Raw genomic sequence first — 16,238 nt, forward strand, 5'->3', positions numbered from 1 at the left:
TATGCTTTAGTCTGAGTTATGGACTAGTCAAAAGCACAATATACATCAGGTCTTATGAAAAATGGGGAGTTTGTTCTGCTATAAAGCAGAAGAAAACTAAGCATCTGGGTAAAAGTTTGAAGCTGTTATGGAGAAACAATATGTTATCTCAAAAATTTCTGGTGCTTTTCTTGTAGCAATTACTGTAGCAAAAAGCAACAGCTTCCTCTGGAAAATGTACACTTGTGGGTAAACTCACTCATATGCTTGTCTGTGTGGGTAAGTAGAACATCGATAATAGAAATTAAGCCCATGCTTAATAGTAAATATCCTGGGAGAATCAGCCTCACAGATGAACCTAGGTTATTATTCCAGGAATATTGGAGAGGTGCAGCCTTCCTCTGGGCTGTGGGCTCTGCTGTAGGCACAGGGCAAGAAGGGTGCTCTGGAATTTCTCTGTTGGTGTTTGGGGTCTCTCAGGTGGGGGTGGGAGGATCAGGCCCTCTGCCATTACAAGACCTACCTGAGCAGGTCAGCAATTTAGAAAGCACACAGTTTTTTGTAGCCAGGCCAAAATAACTTCAGACAAACTCCTGACCAGAATGATTTTTAAAATGCTGGCTTCATCAATGGGCATCTTCGAAGGCTGTTTATTTCTAAGACACATCAGCATGAGTTGTGTGAAAAAGGAGGCTGGCCCAGATTTCGCTGAGTGTAACCTGCCGAAACATTGCTTATCAGGCTGGGGCAAGTTGGTTGAGGATGGAGATCACTTGAAGGAAAGTTCTAGAGAATGACCACTGAGGCATTGATTCTAATTCATTCATTCATTCTTCTTTCTTTCACTTTTCATTTTCGTTTTTAAAAGAGAGCCTGCGTGGTTAGTTGTCTGTGTGGTTAATTTTTTTTCTAGTGAAATCAGCAAGATATGAAATGTAAGGTGCCAAATTAGATAACTCACTCATAATTCCATGCATACATTAAAAAAATAAGAATTGAGCACATATTTTGTGTGCTACTGCTATAGGTCCTATAAGGGATATACAAATTTAGTGGTATTCATTCACTCATTCAACTATATTTCTTGAGCAGCTATTTTGTACTAAGCATTGTGCTAAAGTGCAACAGTTAACAGAACTTAGGGTCACTAAAAATAAACAAGTAATCAACAAGATAATTGCAAAGTGTGATAAGAATTCCCATGCATGAAACAAGGTATTCCATACTAACTGTTTTGTTTTGTTTTTATCTTTTTTTTTTTGAAATGGAGTCTCACTTGTCACCCAGGCTAGAGTGCAGTGGCGCGATCTCAGCTTACCGCAACCTCTGCCTCCTGGGTTCAAGCGATTCTCCTGCCTCAACCTCCTGAGTAGCTAGCACTACAGACATGCATCGCCATGCCCAGCTAATTTTTGTATTTTTGGTAGACATGGGATTTCACTGTCTTGGCCAGGCTGGTCTCAAACTCCTGACCTCAGGTGATCCACCCGCCTCGGCCTCCCAAAGTGCAGGGATTTTTACAGGCATAAGCCCCTGTGCCTGGCCTGCTTTGTTTTTAATGTAGAAGATGGTGGCCTCAAATTTTCTAGAAAAGCAAGTGTATTGGAGATTGCGAGAGGTTTGTCAGAGGGGAGACACGGTAGTGGATGCCGTGGCTGAATTAGAATGCCAGCTGTACTGAGTAAGCTCGAGCAAATTGTTACATGTGTGACTTAGAGAAGCCAATAGAACCTACATTGCAGGGTTGTTTGAAGGATAAAGCAAAATAACATAAGGAGTTGCTTAGTACCAGGCCTGACACATGGTGAGAGGTCGGCGAAGGGTCCCTTCTCAAGTCAAAGAAAACCCACTGGAAATTACAAAGAAGATACCTGCTTGGATCCTGAGCTTGCATCTGAGCCTCACCAGGCCTCAGGTGGGACTCTGCAGGGCCTGCCCACTCCTTGCCGACCTGAGGACAGTCTGCACTAGGGAGCGAAGCAGCGGAAGCGCACTCCCATATATATTAATGAGATGAAGGAATGTGAAGACCCCAACAGAATCTGTTTATACATTATACATTTCTCGTGTTATTATTCAGCATTGATTGAGTATCCTCAAATCTGTAAGCCTTTTATAGAATGGCCCAACAACTCTCAATTACCTGCAGTCTGCAGAAGGTAAGTCAAGAAAAATGAAAGCAGAGAAAAGACCCGTAGTTCTTTTCGTAGCCCCGAGAATTCACACCGAAGCCTTCTTTTGGCTCAGCCATTGACAAGGACCAAGAAGGGATGATTGGGGGCTAGGCTTTCTGTCCCATGAGGGCAGGGACTGTAAATCATTTCACAGCTGCTTTCCAGTTTCTAACATAGAAACTATAAACATTTGTTGAATGAAAGAAGAATGAATCACTTTTTTGTATGCTCACTATGTGTCAGAGAGTATTCTAAGAGTTTTACATATAGTAATGTTACTTAATTCTCACAACAACCTTAACAGTGGTACTATTATTAACTCCATTTTCCAAGGAATGAAAACACAGAGAGGTCAAGTAACTTACTCAAGGTTGCACAGCTACTAAGGACAGAGGCAAGAGTCAAACCCAGGCAGTGTGGTTCCAGAGTCAGTGCTCCGATGTGCTCTCCCCATTAGCACTAGAGGCAGTAGAGCCCAGATACTTGCCTCTACCCACCAGCTCACGCTTCCAAGCTTTAGAACTGTTGCTTCTTCATTCATCAGTGCCAGCCCAGATCTCAGAGACCTTGGGCGCCCCTCTCAATCTCACCTGCAGGCCACTGTTGTCTACCTTAGTTGTCTGTGCTTCTGACTTGCACAGACTCTCAGGTTCTGCTTTTCCTCCACTCTTACCAGATGTTCAAAAATTCTTTTTTCATATATTATATTTGTACACGTTTTTCCTTACTAGATGGTGATGTCCCACTCAACCTTCCCCTTCATCTGATTTATTGTCCGTGTTCAACTTTAGGCTCCTCCATTCCCCAAAAAGTGCAGACTACTTAAAAATGATCATCTAGATATCTTTACAACTGTTTATCCAATGCCAGGCTGTGTGCAGCTATTCCTTATTTCTATTCATGAGAACTCAAGGAGAGGGGTGTACTTAGCCCCATCGGATAGATGTGTGCAACGATGCCCCCTGCCTGGGGTCAGCACCCGTGTGCAGTGGAGCCTGGACTCAGAGCCAGTGGGCCCAGCTTCAAGTCCATGGCCTTCTCCCTACTCACATAGTTGACCCCACTTCCATGTTCACCTGCCAGGAAAATCCCCCTAAAACAATGAAGCAGCCAAATCTTGAGGGATGGGACAGCGGATGGGGGGTGGTAGAAGTAGCAAAACAAAGGGGCCTCAGAGCTCCCCAGCAGGGCTCGGTTTGGGGGAAATATCTGTTCCTGGGCGCTTCATCAGCCACAAGGGCAAAGACCTAGGACAGGCAAGAGATCTGATCTGAACTCTGATATTAAAAAAGAGGCAGTAAGAACAGGGTGATCACTCTGAGCCTGTATATTAAATGTATTTTCCCTTTGTAAAAAAAAAAAAAAACTGCAAAAGTTATGTTTCAACATAAAGGCAGCCTGTGTTTCATAGCTATTCTAATTTATGGGCCGTACATTCCTGTGATTGTCTTGAACTGAATAGCCAAGTAAATAATCATCGAGAGCCACAGGTAAATCACTTGGAGGTGAACCGAGCCTGTCCAGAGCTTCCAGAAATGGCACAAACATTATTTCCTAATTTTGCAGATTTCTTCATCTGAGCTCAGAAAACATCTTCTCTCGTTGGCTTTGAGGTTTGACACTTTTTCCACTCACATCCTGAAGAGACAACGACAAGGTGAAACGTGAGAAGTGTATAAAGCATTTTCAAGGATTCCCCATCTAATTTGCCTTCTCAGTTCCAGGGAAATAATGCCATGCACTTCACTTCCCTAAGTATTTATTCTGTGCTACCCAATGACTAGAAATGGGAGGCGATGGGAGGAGTCCAGAGAGGTGGGAGATATGGACCACACTTTTACAAAGCCTAGAACCGGGTTGATTTTTTTTTTTATTGTGGCAAAATATACATAACATAAAATTTGCCATTTAAGCGTTACAGTTCAGTGACATTAAGTACATTCACATTGTTCTACAACCATCACCACCATCCATCTCAGAACGCGTTCCTTTTCCTCAGCTGAAACTCTATGCCCATGAAACATGAACTCCCCATTCTCCCTTCCCCCAACCTCTGGTGACCACCATTCTACTTTCTGTCCCTGTAAATTTGACTACCCTAGGTATTTCGTATAAGTGGAATCACATAATATTTATCCTTTGTGACTGGCTTATTTCACATAGTATGTTTTCAAGGTTCTTCCAAGTTGAAGCACAGAGGACGTGGTTGATTTTAAGCATACAAATGTTGAACCAATGGACATACCAAATCTCAGGCAAGTCAACCGAGAGGCAAATGCATATTCATGTTCACTTGTGGTTGTTTTAAGGAAATTTGACTCTAAGCTGCAGCAATAAATCCCATGCATTTATTTGGCTCCTGCTCTGTGCAAGGGCCCATGGGCAGCTGAAGCAGAAGTAGACACTACATTTCCAGGAGACGTAGTGTGCAGATTCAAATCCAGATATTAAGTGTTAAGTAACTTTAGGGTACAAATGAAAAGGCAAACAGGAGTTTAAGAGAGGTCATTTCAGGCAGAGGTGATTGTGAAAGGGATGAATGTTAGTGAGAATTTGAAGGATGGGTAGAATTTAGTACAAAGGAATGGCCTAGATATAGAAAACATTCCAGACTGGCATGGGGTGAAAGTATGTTTGACAGCAGACTGTCTTTTTCACGGTTTCATCCCCAGTGCCTGTTGCCGCAACAAACATGTGCCTCAAGAATCAGTGAATGCAGAGCCCAGAGGTCAGAAAGCCCAAAGTGAAATGTGGAGACAATGGGTAGATAGTCTGGTTTGAGAAGAGGATCCCTAAAAAATGTTGGTAGAGATCAGAATGTGGAAAAACTTCTCCAGACTAAGAAACTTGAACTTTATCCTGAGGAAAATAGGGAGGCATTGAAGGTGGTTGACCAGGACAGTGCTTATTCCACTCTTTCTAATCATAGGTGCACCAGAGCACGAACACCCCCCTGAAAGCTTAAAGTGACAATAGTTGGGTAATGGGATACAACTGTCTTCATCAGGTTTATGCAGATAAGGCAACATCTTGTTTAGAAGTATCATTTTTTGGAAGCATTATGAAGTGACAGTAGGTGGAGGCAGCTGCTAGCCAACAGACTAGAGAGGACAACATTCCAGTAATCACAAACAACGGCAACAACGTAGCTGCTGAGATTAAGAGGAAACAGGCAGATCTTGAGGCCATGGTTGGAGAGAGGATTACAAAATGTAGAAATCTTGAAACTCTTGGAGGAGAATCGGAAGCCAGAGACAAGGACAAAGGTCAGGACTGATTGATCTCAGTGGCCAGCGAAGGAGGTTTAAAGGAAAAGAAGTTTTTTTGCCTTGTAGAGTGTGAGGTTGGAATGAGAGACCAGGCTTCCCTATTCAAAAGAGAAGCAGAGTTTCAGGATTAAATTGCTGGAGAGATCTGATCTGCAGCAAGGCAAATGTGGATGGTGGAAAGGCATAGAAATAAATGAAGGTCATGAGAACACAAGAATTATGGGGAGGAGAAATGAGAAGAGAGGAAGGGAGGGGGAGAAAGGAGAGGAGGAGACTGACTTTGCACTTAACAGAAACTCACTTCAACTGGTTTAAACCAAAAAGGGGCATTTGTTACAAGGTCACAGGGATATTTCATGGAACCCAAAAGGGCAGCCAAGATCAAAAGAAGAGTGGAACCAGGAACTGGAGAGCTATCCAGAACCAGCAATTACTCTGTTTTCTCTTTCCTACTCTCCAACGCCACCTGCACTCTCTTCTCTGCCTCTGCACCTACTTTATTCTTGGCTTTCTCCACTACGCAGATAGAGGGTCACACCTCTGAATGCACAGAGGAGCCAGCAGGGTTACATTTTTGCAGGCAAAAGACAAGCAGAAACTAAGTAGTGGCCCTGAATCCAATTCCAAATGTCCAGGGGAGAATGTATGATTGGCCTCTTATCTAAGTTCAGGGCTCTCCTGGATTCCATCAGCTACGAATGGGAGGTAGGGGTAGAGGGACATGGTGTAAATATGGCTCCTGAGCTCCACTCCCATGCCAGAAGGGCAGCTTTGAAAAGCGGATCCCCACAGAAGGTATAGACCGAACCAAATCAGGCAGGAACCATGAAACCCTACCAGGTAAGAAAGGACTGAAAGCATTGCAGCTGTTTGCTCTAGAGAAAAGAAGGCTCTAGCAACCATGAAAACAGACTTCCGGTAGCTGAAGAGGTGCCTGCAGACGTGTGCATGACTCTGTAAGGGACAAGGTGGCCGATTCAGCAGAGGAAGGAGAAGCATTCTGCCAGGGAGTGCTGCCAGTTCTGCAGTGGGCTGTTCTGGGAGCAGGAGCCTCCTCCAGGTGCAAGGTGGGAAGCAGAGCTATTATTCCCTGAGCAGCAGGTGTTTTAGAGTGGGAATTCCAGCCCCGAGGGAAGTCACATGCATGACTCACAGGCTTCCTCTAGCGCTAAGGTTTTGTGATATTTCTTCCTAATCCCTCCACTCGCGCCCCGACTCCTCCTGTCTCCTCTCTCTGTTATTTTATCCAGTCACCACCTAAATCAGGGGCTCTTATTTGGAGAGGACATCAGGAAGCCCAGAAGTGTCCTAAAATTACACGCAAAATTGTAGTGGAGGGAGTTAGGACATACACGTAGATTTCTCAGAGAGAGGGTTCAGTCAAGGGGACCGTGACCAAGAAGAGGGTGAAAAGCAATGACTGAAGAGAAGTGCTTTGAAAGGCAGCTTACAGTACTAGTGAAATAGGGAAGCAGAGATGGAAGTAGGAAATACAACTCAAAAAAGGAGAAATCAGATATATTTTCTGGATCTAACAGCTGCTATGATTAAATTTCAAGTTTAATTTTGAGCTTCCTGGCAGCCAGAGAAACCTAGTTTGTATAGCTATGAGAAGTAGCACTCCATCAAGAGCAATAAAGCTATTTCTAACCCTAACTTCTAAAAGAAATTTCCCTTCGAGCCAAAAATATCATAAAAGTAAATATAACAATTATAAAAGTAGTAACTATTATATTAGCAAAAATACTATAGTATTACAGTATTAATTAGTATAACTAATATAACTATTACTATTACTTTTATTACTATTATCACTATTACTATTAATTCAAAAGTAATAGTAATTACTGTTTATTCAAAATTACTTTGTGGCAGGCACGAAAGTGATTTTGTAAAGTAATGTGGCAGGCACACTATATATACTATTTCATTCAATCCTGACAGTAATCTATTAAGTAGTCACTATTCTTAAACCCAAATTACCAGTGAGGAAATTGAGGCACAGCGAGGTGGAGAGACTTGTGCCTACATTTTCAGAGCTGGTAGACAGGACACCCAAGCTGTGCCTGCCAGACCCAAGGGTCACACTCTAAGCCGCTATAAATAACATAAATCTTTAAAAAGGAAAGGAAAGGGCCAGGCGTGGTGGCTCATGCCTGTAATCTCAGCACTTTGGGAGGCCAAGGCAGATGGATCACTTGAGGTCAGGAGTTCGAGACCAGCCTGCCCAACATGGAGAAACCCCAACTCTACTAAAAATACAAAAAAATAGCAGGGTGTGATGGTGGGCCCCTGTAATCCCAGCTACTCAGGAGGCTGAGGCAGGAGAATCACTTGAACCTGGGAGATGAAAGTAGCAGTGAGCAGAGGTTGCGCCACTGCACTTTAGCCTGGGTGACAGAGCAAGACTCCGTCTCAAAAAAAGAAAAAGAAAAAGAAAAGAAAAATATCGCCTGTGGCCCATACCCTCAAGCAACTTTTAATCTACCTGGGAGTAAAGACGTGCACAAGCAAAACATTAAAAGTCACAACTTTACCATCTTTGAGAATCTACAATGGTGGCTTTATTTTGACTGCTTTGTATTATATGTGTTTTCCCTCGATTTTCCAAACAACCGTAAGAAGTATGTACTATCGCCCCTCTGTTACTGAAGACTAGTCCTATCTGGGTCGAGGTCAAACTGCTCCACCTGGATTTCAAAGTCCTGTATAATTTGGGTTTTTCTACCCAACATAATTTTCCACCACTGCCCCAAAGGAGGCAGCACATACCGAATGAAAAAACATGGAATTCCATCTGCACTCTGCCGCTTTCTTGCTCTGGGACCTTGAGTGAGTTGCTTAGCCTGTCTGAGCTTCCAGTTTCCTCAATCTATAAAATAAGAATAATGATGACTACTCTTCAAGATTTTAAAGGAATCCAAGAGTTAAGAATAAGAGTATATTATGCAGGGATCACAAGACAATTTGAGGGAGGGAGGAAGGGACCGTGGAAGAGAGGCTCCAGTAGAGATATGGTTTGACTGTGTCCCCACTCAAATCTCATCTTGAATTATAGCTCCCATAACTCCCACGTGTTGTGAGAGAGACCCTGTGGGAGATAATTGAATCATGGGGGCAGTTTCCCCCATACTGTTCTCATGGTAGGGAATAAGTCTCATGAGATCTGATGGTTTTATAACGAGAAACCCATTTCGTTTGGCTCTTTTTCTGTCTCTTGCCTGCTGCCATATAAGACGTGCCTTTCACCTTCCACCATGATTGTGAGGCCTCCCCAGCCACGTGGAACTGTGAGTTTATTAAACTTCTTTTTAATTTTTTCCCCATAAATTACCCAGTCTCGGGTATGTTTTTATCAGCAGTGTAAGAACAGACTAATATAGGTAGTGATCTATGTATTCATTTCTTCATGTAGTCAGCAGACATTTACTGAGTCTCGATGGGCTTGCATCTGTGTTAGGCACCAGAAATCCAAAATGAATGTGCCTAGGGAACTTACAGTCTACTGAGAGCAGATGGGGGCACATTTAAATAGGGACAGTGCCTTGCATAGTGAAAAGTGGGAAGTGATGAAGGTCTGGAACAGGCAGGAGTATGAAGAGAGTGTATGAGCAAAACTTTATTGGAAAAGCTGACAAGACTAGGTATCTGAGTAGACTCATGATGAAGGAAAAGGTGAAGAAAAGTCTGGGTGGTGGAAATTGAGATGGGGAAGTTGGTTTGATTTGAGATAGCTTGAGTTTGAGGTGGTGTGAGACATCTTTGTAAAAAGTACTCAGTTGACAATGACATGAACTGGCATTGGGGTGTGAGGAAAAACAGGACACCTAAGTTTAGGAATAAAGACTAATAATGTGACCATTGCAATCATTAAAATGGCGAGCTTTCTGAGGAGTTGTATTAAGATTGAAGAGGAGACAGACAGTTTCATATGCATCAAAACTAACAGCAAGCTTACCTTTTAGCAACTGTTAAAAGCATACTACTGGGCTCACTTGATCTATGTCCTGTTCTTAAATTTCTGTGCCAATATGGATACTATCAGTGCTTTGTCAATAAGGACACCCTTGGAGGCATGAGGAGGAGGAGGAAGAGACAACAAAGACAGGGAACAGTCAGAGAGGCAGGAGAGAAGAAAGGTCATTTGGAATTGTGCAATATCCCAGGAGTCAATTGTTAGAGAGACAAGAAGATCAAGGTAGTAGCTGAAATTTTTATTTATTATTCATTTATGTATTCATTGTTTTGTTTTTTGGGGTTTGTTTTGTTTTGCTTGAGACAAGGTCTCACTGTGTCACCCGGGCTGGAGTGCAGTGGTGCAATCGTAACTCACTGCAGCCTTGAACTGCTGGGCTCAAGATGATCCTCCCGCCTCAGCCTTTCACATAGCTGGGACCACAGACATGCGCCACCACCCCCAGCTAATTTATTTAAAATTTCAAGAGGCAGGGGGTCTCACTTGGTTGCCCATGCTGACCTCAAACTCCTGGGCTCAAGCGATTCTCCCACCTTGGCCTCCCCAAAACTTGGAATTACAGGCAGGAGCCACCATGCCCAGCCAAATTTTTTTTTTTTTTTTTTTTTTTGAGACAGAGTCTTGCTCTGTCCCAGGCTGAAGGGCAGTGGCACGATCTCGGCTCACTGCAACCTCTGCCTCCCTGATTCAAGCAATTTCCCTGCCTCGAGTAGCGGGGACTACTGGAGGGCACCACCATGGCCAGCTAAGTTTTGTATTTTAGTAGAGAAGGAGTTTCACCGTGTTGACCAGGATGGTCTCGACCTCCCTCGACCTCCTGACATCGTGATCTGCCCACCTCGGCCTCCCAAAGTGCTGGGATTACAGGCGTTAGCCACAGCACCCGGCCACTTTTTTTAAGGATAAGAAAAAGCAAATTTTCTTCAGCAACAAATCAGAGAGAGAGAGAGAGAGAGAGAGAGAGAGCCCTATTTGTAAAGAAAACAGTGAGACTGTCGTGGGTTATGGAAACTGTTAGTAAAGAGAAAATGGAGATAGGTGGCGTAAATGGCTCCCCTGAGAAATCCTACAAAGAAAGGAGAGACACAAAATAGTGGGTAAATAGGTCATCAGGGTCAGGTAAATGGTTCTTTTTGACTGAGAGAAATCTCCTCCTTTGAGAAAGATGTTTTAATGTGGGGTACAGGGAATGTTCTAGAACTTAGGCCCAGTAGACTTGGTCTTCTTGTGTAAGATTAAATCAGGAAGCTTCTGACTGAAGTACATGAAAGAGAAATATTCTTAGTCCTGGGCAGTAAGTTGAAGTTTGACAGCACAAACTCTTGGGTGCCAAATCTTCGTAGCTATTTGTCTCTCTTGCTGGACAGCAGGAACAGAGGGGAAAAGGGAGGGGCAGTGATCTAGGTTTGGGGTTGACACCTGTCTGGAGTAGGACTGAGAATCTGCAGTGTGGGCACAGTTAGGTGTCCAGGCTGAAGGGTGAGAGCTTCAGGGGGATAGATGCAGTCACTTGAATGAACTCAATGAAGAAGGAGGTTTGAAGATTGTGGTCTAACGGAGCTTCAGGAGGACTCGGGGAAAATGATGGCTGTATTAGTTTCCTTGGGCTGCCTTAACAAAAGGTGCAAACCTGGTGCTTAAACAAGAGAAATTTATTCTCTCATGGTTCTGGAGGCCAGAAGTCTGAAATCTAGGAGCAACAGCTCCTTCTAATGGCTCTAAGGGAGGGCCCTTCCTTGCCTCTTCCACCTTCTCGTTGCTGCAGGCCCCCCTTGGCTTGTGCCTAGTCTCTGCTTCTGACTTCATAGCCAGAAATCCTTTGTGTGTCTCAAATCTTTCTCTACTTTTCTCTTATTAGGAACAATTGTCATCGGATTTAGGGCCCACCCAGATAATACAGAATGATCTGATCTCTATATCCTGAAATTAATTGCATCTGCAAAAAAACCCTTTTCCCAAATAAACTGGATTTCCCTAGTTTCTTATGCATCAAAACCAACAGCAGGCTTATCTTTTAGCAAGTGTTAAAAACATGCTACTGGGCTCACTTGATCTATGTCCTGTCCTTGAATTTCTGTACCAATATGGATAATATCAGTGCTTTGTCGATAAGTACAGTGTGTTCCATCCGCTGCCACCTAACTCTTAACAAGCTATCTGAGCGGAGGTGCTTGTGTGAAGGTGACACTTGCCCTCGCCAATGTCATCTAAGGAAATACCCATCTTCCCTTAAGTGTCTCTCCTCCCTGCCTTCACATATCAGTGCACTATAAATGATGATGAGGAGGGTTTGTAAATCAAGAAAAAGGCCCTGTTTTCAAGCACTCCTTAATTAGGTAGGATGGATACGGCATCCTAGTTCATTTGGACGGGACAGTGGGGAACCGTTCCATCTCCTGGATGTCCCCACCTGGGTCCTGCAGTGTTCCCAGGGTGACTGCTCTGTGTAAGGAGTTTATAACTTAGCTTCTTATTCCTTATGCCAAGATCGATAGGAATACTGTGCAGGTTGAGTCCATTACTGGGTTTTACAAAAAGCTTTGGAGATTCAACATGGAATTAAAATTTCTGTTTCATTATTTATACCTCACCTTGTTCTGAAAACAATTCAAGGTTCCTTGTCAGATTATATACATTAGATCAGAGAAAAACAAATTAGAAATTGATGAGGAAAAAAAAAAGATATAGGACTTGGAACCTGAAACTGAGCCAGGAGTGAGACTGTAACGCAGCAATGCATAGCACAAAGCTCTGTCAGTTCACAATGGGTGGGATTCACATTGGGATCAGAGAGCTCTAACAACCAGTGCAAAAAGAGAAACCTCATCAGTCACAGCATTTACAGCATCCAGGAGACAATATGCCCACAGGCCAAGTTCTTAGGAGAAGCCCAGTTAATCCTGAATTGAGAAAGGCAGGAATTTCACCCAGGGTTCCTCACAATGAGAGCACTCTGTGATGAAATAAAGAACATTCCGATAAAATGCCCACACAAGTGATGCTTTCTGTACAGGTCTATTCCTTAGTAGAAATTTGCAGCATCAACAGCCCACCAAAGGGGAAGAAAATAAAAGCAATTCTTTGTGAGTCAACATGGTGTAACCAACCCAGTGCTGGCCTGGCTTAAATTAGGACTCAACTTTGGAGAAGGTCGACAGGTGGAAAATGTGGCTGGAAGAGAGGAGTGCTGACTTTAGGTCCCATTCCTCACTACCTAATATGTTGCCATGTGGGATGGCGATAAGAACTTAGGCTTTAGATGGAGATAAAAGTGAATTTGATCACCACCACTTAATAAGCTGTGTGTTCTTCATGGATCTGCACCTCCGTTTACTCATGATACAATGGGTGATACAATCCTTTTCATCCAGATCGTTGTGAGTGAAAGGCAATGTAGGTGCAGTGCCCAGTACAATGCCTGGAACAGAACAAGTGCATGATAAAGAGCAACTACAAAGCCTTCTGTCATGTCCTCGGGCTGTATAATCACTATGGACATGGTGAATTTCTTGGGCCTCAGTCTTACCTTCTGGCAAGGTATTGGAGAGTGGGTATTTCTTGAATTCCTTTTCAACTCTAGCATTCTATTTCATGAATCTATGACATTTAAAATATAACTTTATATCAAAGAAGATGAATACTAAAATTATGCTGTGGCTTGTATACAAATACTCCCCCTTTTTTTTTTTTTTTTGAGACGGAGTCTTGCTGTTACCCAGGCTGGAGTGCAGTGGCATAATCTTGGCTCACTGCAACTTCCACCTCCTGGATTCAAGCGATTCTCCTGCCTCAGCCTCCCAAGTAGCTGGAATTATAGGCTTATGCCACCACGCCTGGGTAATTTTTAGTATTTTTAGTAGAGATGGGGTTCCGCCATGTTGGTCAGGCTGGTCTCAAACTCCTGAGCTCAAGTGATCCACCTGCCTCGGCCTCCCAAAGTTCTGGGATTACAGGCGTGAGCCACTGCACCTGGCTAATACTCCCCATTTTAACAAAAATCTGTATCATATGTGTGTTCTTAGACCTACTATAAAAGTGTGATAACTTCCAATAGTTTATTGTTGTACAATATAAACACAAGAAAGACAAGGTGGTGGGGAAGTCATAAATGGAGGTAACCAACACACTCCTTCAATGCCTCCCCATCGCCTACTGGATAAAATCCCATCTTCTTAGCAGGAAGCTACAGGGTCTTAAGCACGTGGCCGCTGCCCACTTCTGCTGCCTTGGCCCTGACCTGGTCCTTTTCACGGTGAACCTTCAGTCTTAATGAACTGGTCATGGTCCAAATGCACCCAGTTTTCTTAAACTATATTTTACCCAAGCCAATCCCTATGTTTCAAATGCTTCACCCCATCCCACCCCACTGGCTTCCAGAAATCCACAAAAGAAGTTTCTGGATGGTTAATACTAATTCCTAGTTTATCTTCTCAGGAGGATAGAGTGTCAAGGAGCAAAAATAATAGTTTAGTTACTTTTTAAAACTTTACTATGGTTTCCATTTTTCAGTATTCCTTTAGCAATACCTATGATTTGTTAAATACAAAGTGCCAGGCACTGTCTTATATACATTACCTTTTCATTTCTTGCAACATTCTTGAGAGGTAATAACCATCCCCATTCTACAGATGAGAAAACAGAGGTTAAAGGAAGCTGAGATATTTACCCAGGACAGAACAATTAAGAGCTGGGTGTGGTGGTTCATGCCTTTAATCCCAGCACTTTGGGAAGCTGAGGCAGGAGTACCACTTGAGGCCAGCAGTTCAGGACCAGCCCGGGTATTAGAGAGAGACCCCATCTCTATGAAAACTACAAAAGTAAGCCAAGCATGGTGACATGAGCCTATAGTCCCACTTACATGGGAGGGTGAGGTTGGAGGATCGCTTGGGCCTGAGAGGTCAAGGCAGCAGTGAAGTGAGCCGAGATCTCGCCACTGCACTCCAGCCTACGTGACAGAGCAAGACCGTGTCTCTAAAAAAAGAAAGATTAGGGAGTTGGGATTCAACCCAAGCTTCTGAAACCAAAGTCAGTTCTCTTTCTACCATGCCTTACTGCCTCCCCAAATGAGCAAATGGCATTTCCCAAGAGGCTTTCTACCTGAAAAGACAGATCAGACACATGGAGTACAGCGACTACTGAGGACATGAAAGATATTTTGAAAGTTAATGTATTCTGTTTTCTTAGTTCCAGAGAGGATTATGTCTAAACTATTTTTCCTAACACACACACACACACACACAAGTTTATCAAAATCAGTTGGCAGTATTTATGGCAGCCACATCAGTTTGTTGTTGGAATGTGCAAGAAGTGTGAGACATTGCCCAGCCCCGAAAGAGCTGATAACCTCACTGAGGAAAGAGGACATGGAGGCCCACAATTCCATTAGACAAAGGCACGTGATGCTGGAAATCGGGTGCCGAATTGTGTGTTGTAGATTATAATGCAACTCACACTACAGAGGAGGCTGGTCCTGAACCCAGTCTGGAAGCAGAACAGGTAGGGAACCTGCCCAAAATATGAGCAGGGCATCAAAACCAAAAGGATAATCCCTCCAACCCAAAGAGAAAACCCCAAAGAATTTATAAAAAACATAACAGATCTGTCCAAAGAAAGCAGGATGTATTAAGTTACGAGATATCAGTCTTAGTTCTATTTATTGTGCTATTTCTGTAAATTTTGCATTGAGATAGAAAACACAAACAAATTAGAAGTGCCATCTTAAGGGGTAACCTTCCACTGTTGTGTCCAAGTTATTCAAGCCTTTCCACACCCATTTTAGTGGCCTGCGCATGCTCTGGTTTTAGATATTTATTGAGGTTCTACTCGAAGTGCCAAGGAGATGGCTAGGCACTGGGGACCCAGCAGTGAACAAAGGAAGCATTGTTTTGAGAAAATCACCTGTGAGACCCCCCAGAATCTGGCCTCTGCAACCCCTCCTATCTCAACTCCTACTTCTGACCCCTGGTTCACTCTGCTCTAAACACAAGGGTCTCCTGGCTGCTCCCTGAACAGCCCAGACAACCGCACACCCCACCACTGTGCTGCTCCCTGGGCAGATACCTGCGTGGTGCCCCTGCTCCTCCTTCAGAGTCTGGCTCAACTGTCACTTCATTATGGAAGCCAGTTGTAACTCTTGCTCCTTGTCTCTATCCGTGCTGATCTCTAAAGGGCTAATCATCATCTAGCCCACCAGATGGTTTTCCTGCTTATTTGTTTATTGTCTGTTCTTCACACTGGAATGTAAGCCCCAGGAGGACCAGAATCTTTGTTTTGTTCGCTTGTATTGAAGAATTTGTGTTAAAACTCACTTGGGTTGAAGAATACTAATTTGGATTGAAGAGCACCTAGCACCTTATAGGTGCCAAATAAACATGATTGAATGCAAGATCTTTATAGAATCTTCGAGTTCTCCAAATGACAGGGTCTGGAAAATTTTCCTAATGTCTTAGAGGAAAGATCCCTAAAACCATAAGGATTTGTTCTTTGAAATGACATCGATGAAATAAGGGGGAGTCCACTGCGACAATCTGATTCAGGGAATGAGAACAGGCCTCAATTAGCTGTTGGGACGCGCCTGGGGCCTCCTCCAAGTTGTAGAAATCCAGAAGTCAAATCATTCAATTAACTCTAGACCCGCCATGTGCAAAGGAGCTGTGGCCGTAATCTGTCCTGATTTCACACATGTCACCAATTTTATTTCCATTCCCAGACTCCTGCCTCCACCTCCCAGCATCCAAACTCACAACAGACACCTACCAAAGCTAGATATTGATGACAGAGCTGGAAAGGCATCCTGAACTGGGTGGGACGGGAGTGATGGAGTGCCCCAGGGTGCCACCA

Source organism: Chlorocebus sabaeus, chromosome 20, assembly GCF_047675955.1.
Source record: "Chlorocebus sabaeus isolate Y175 chromosome 20, mChlSab1.0.hap1, whole genome shotgun sequence".
NCBI lineage: Eukaryota > Metazoa > Chordata > Mammalia > Primates > Cercopithecidae > Chlorocebus > Chlorocebus sabaeus.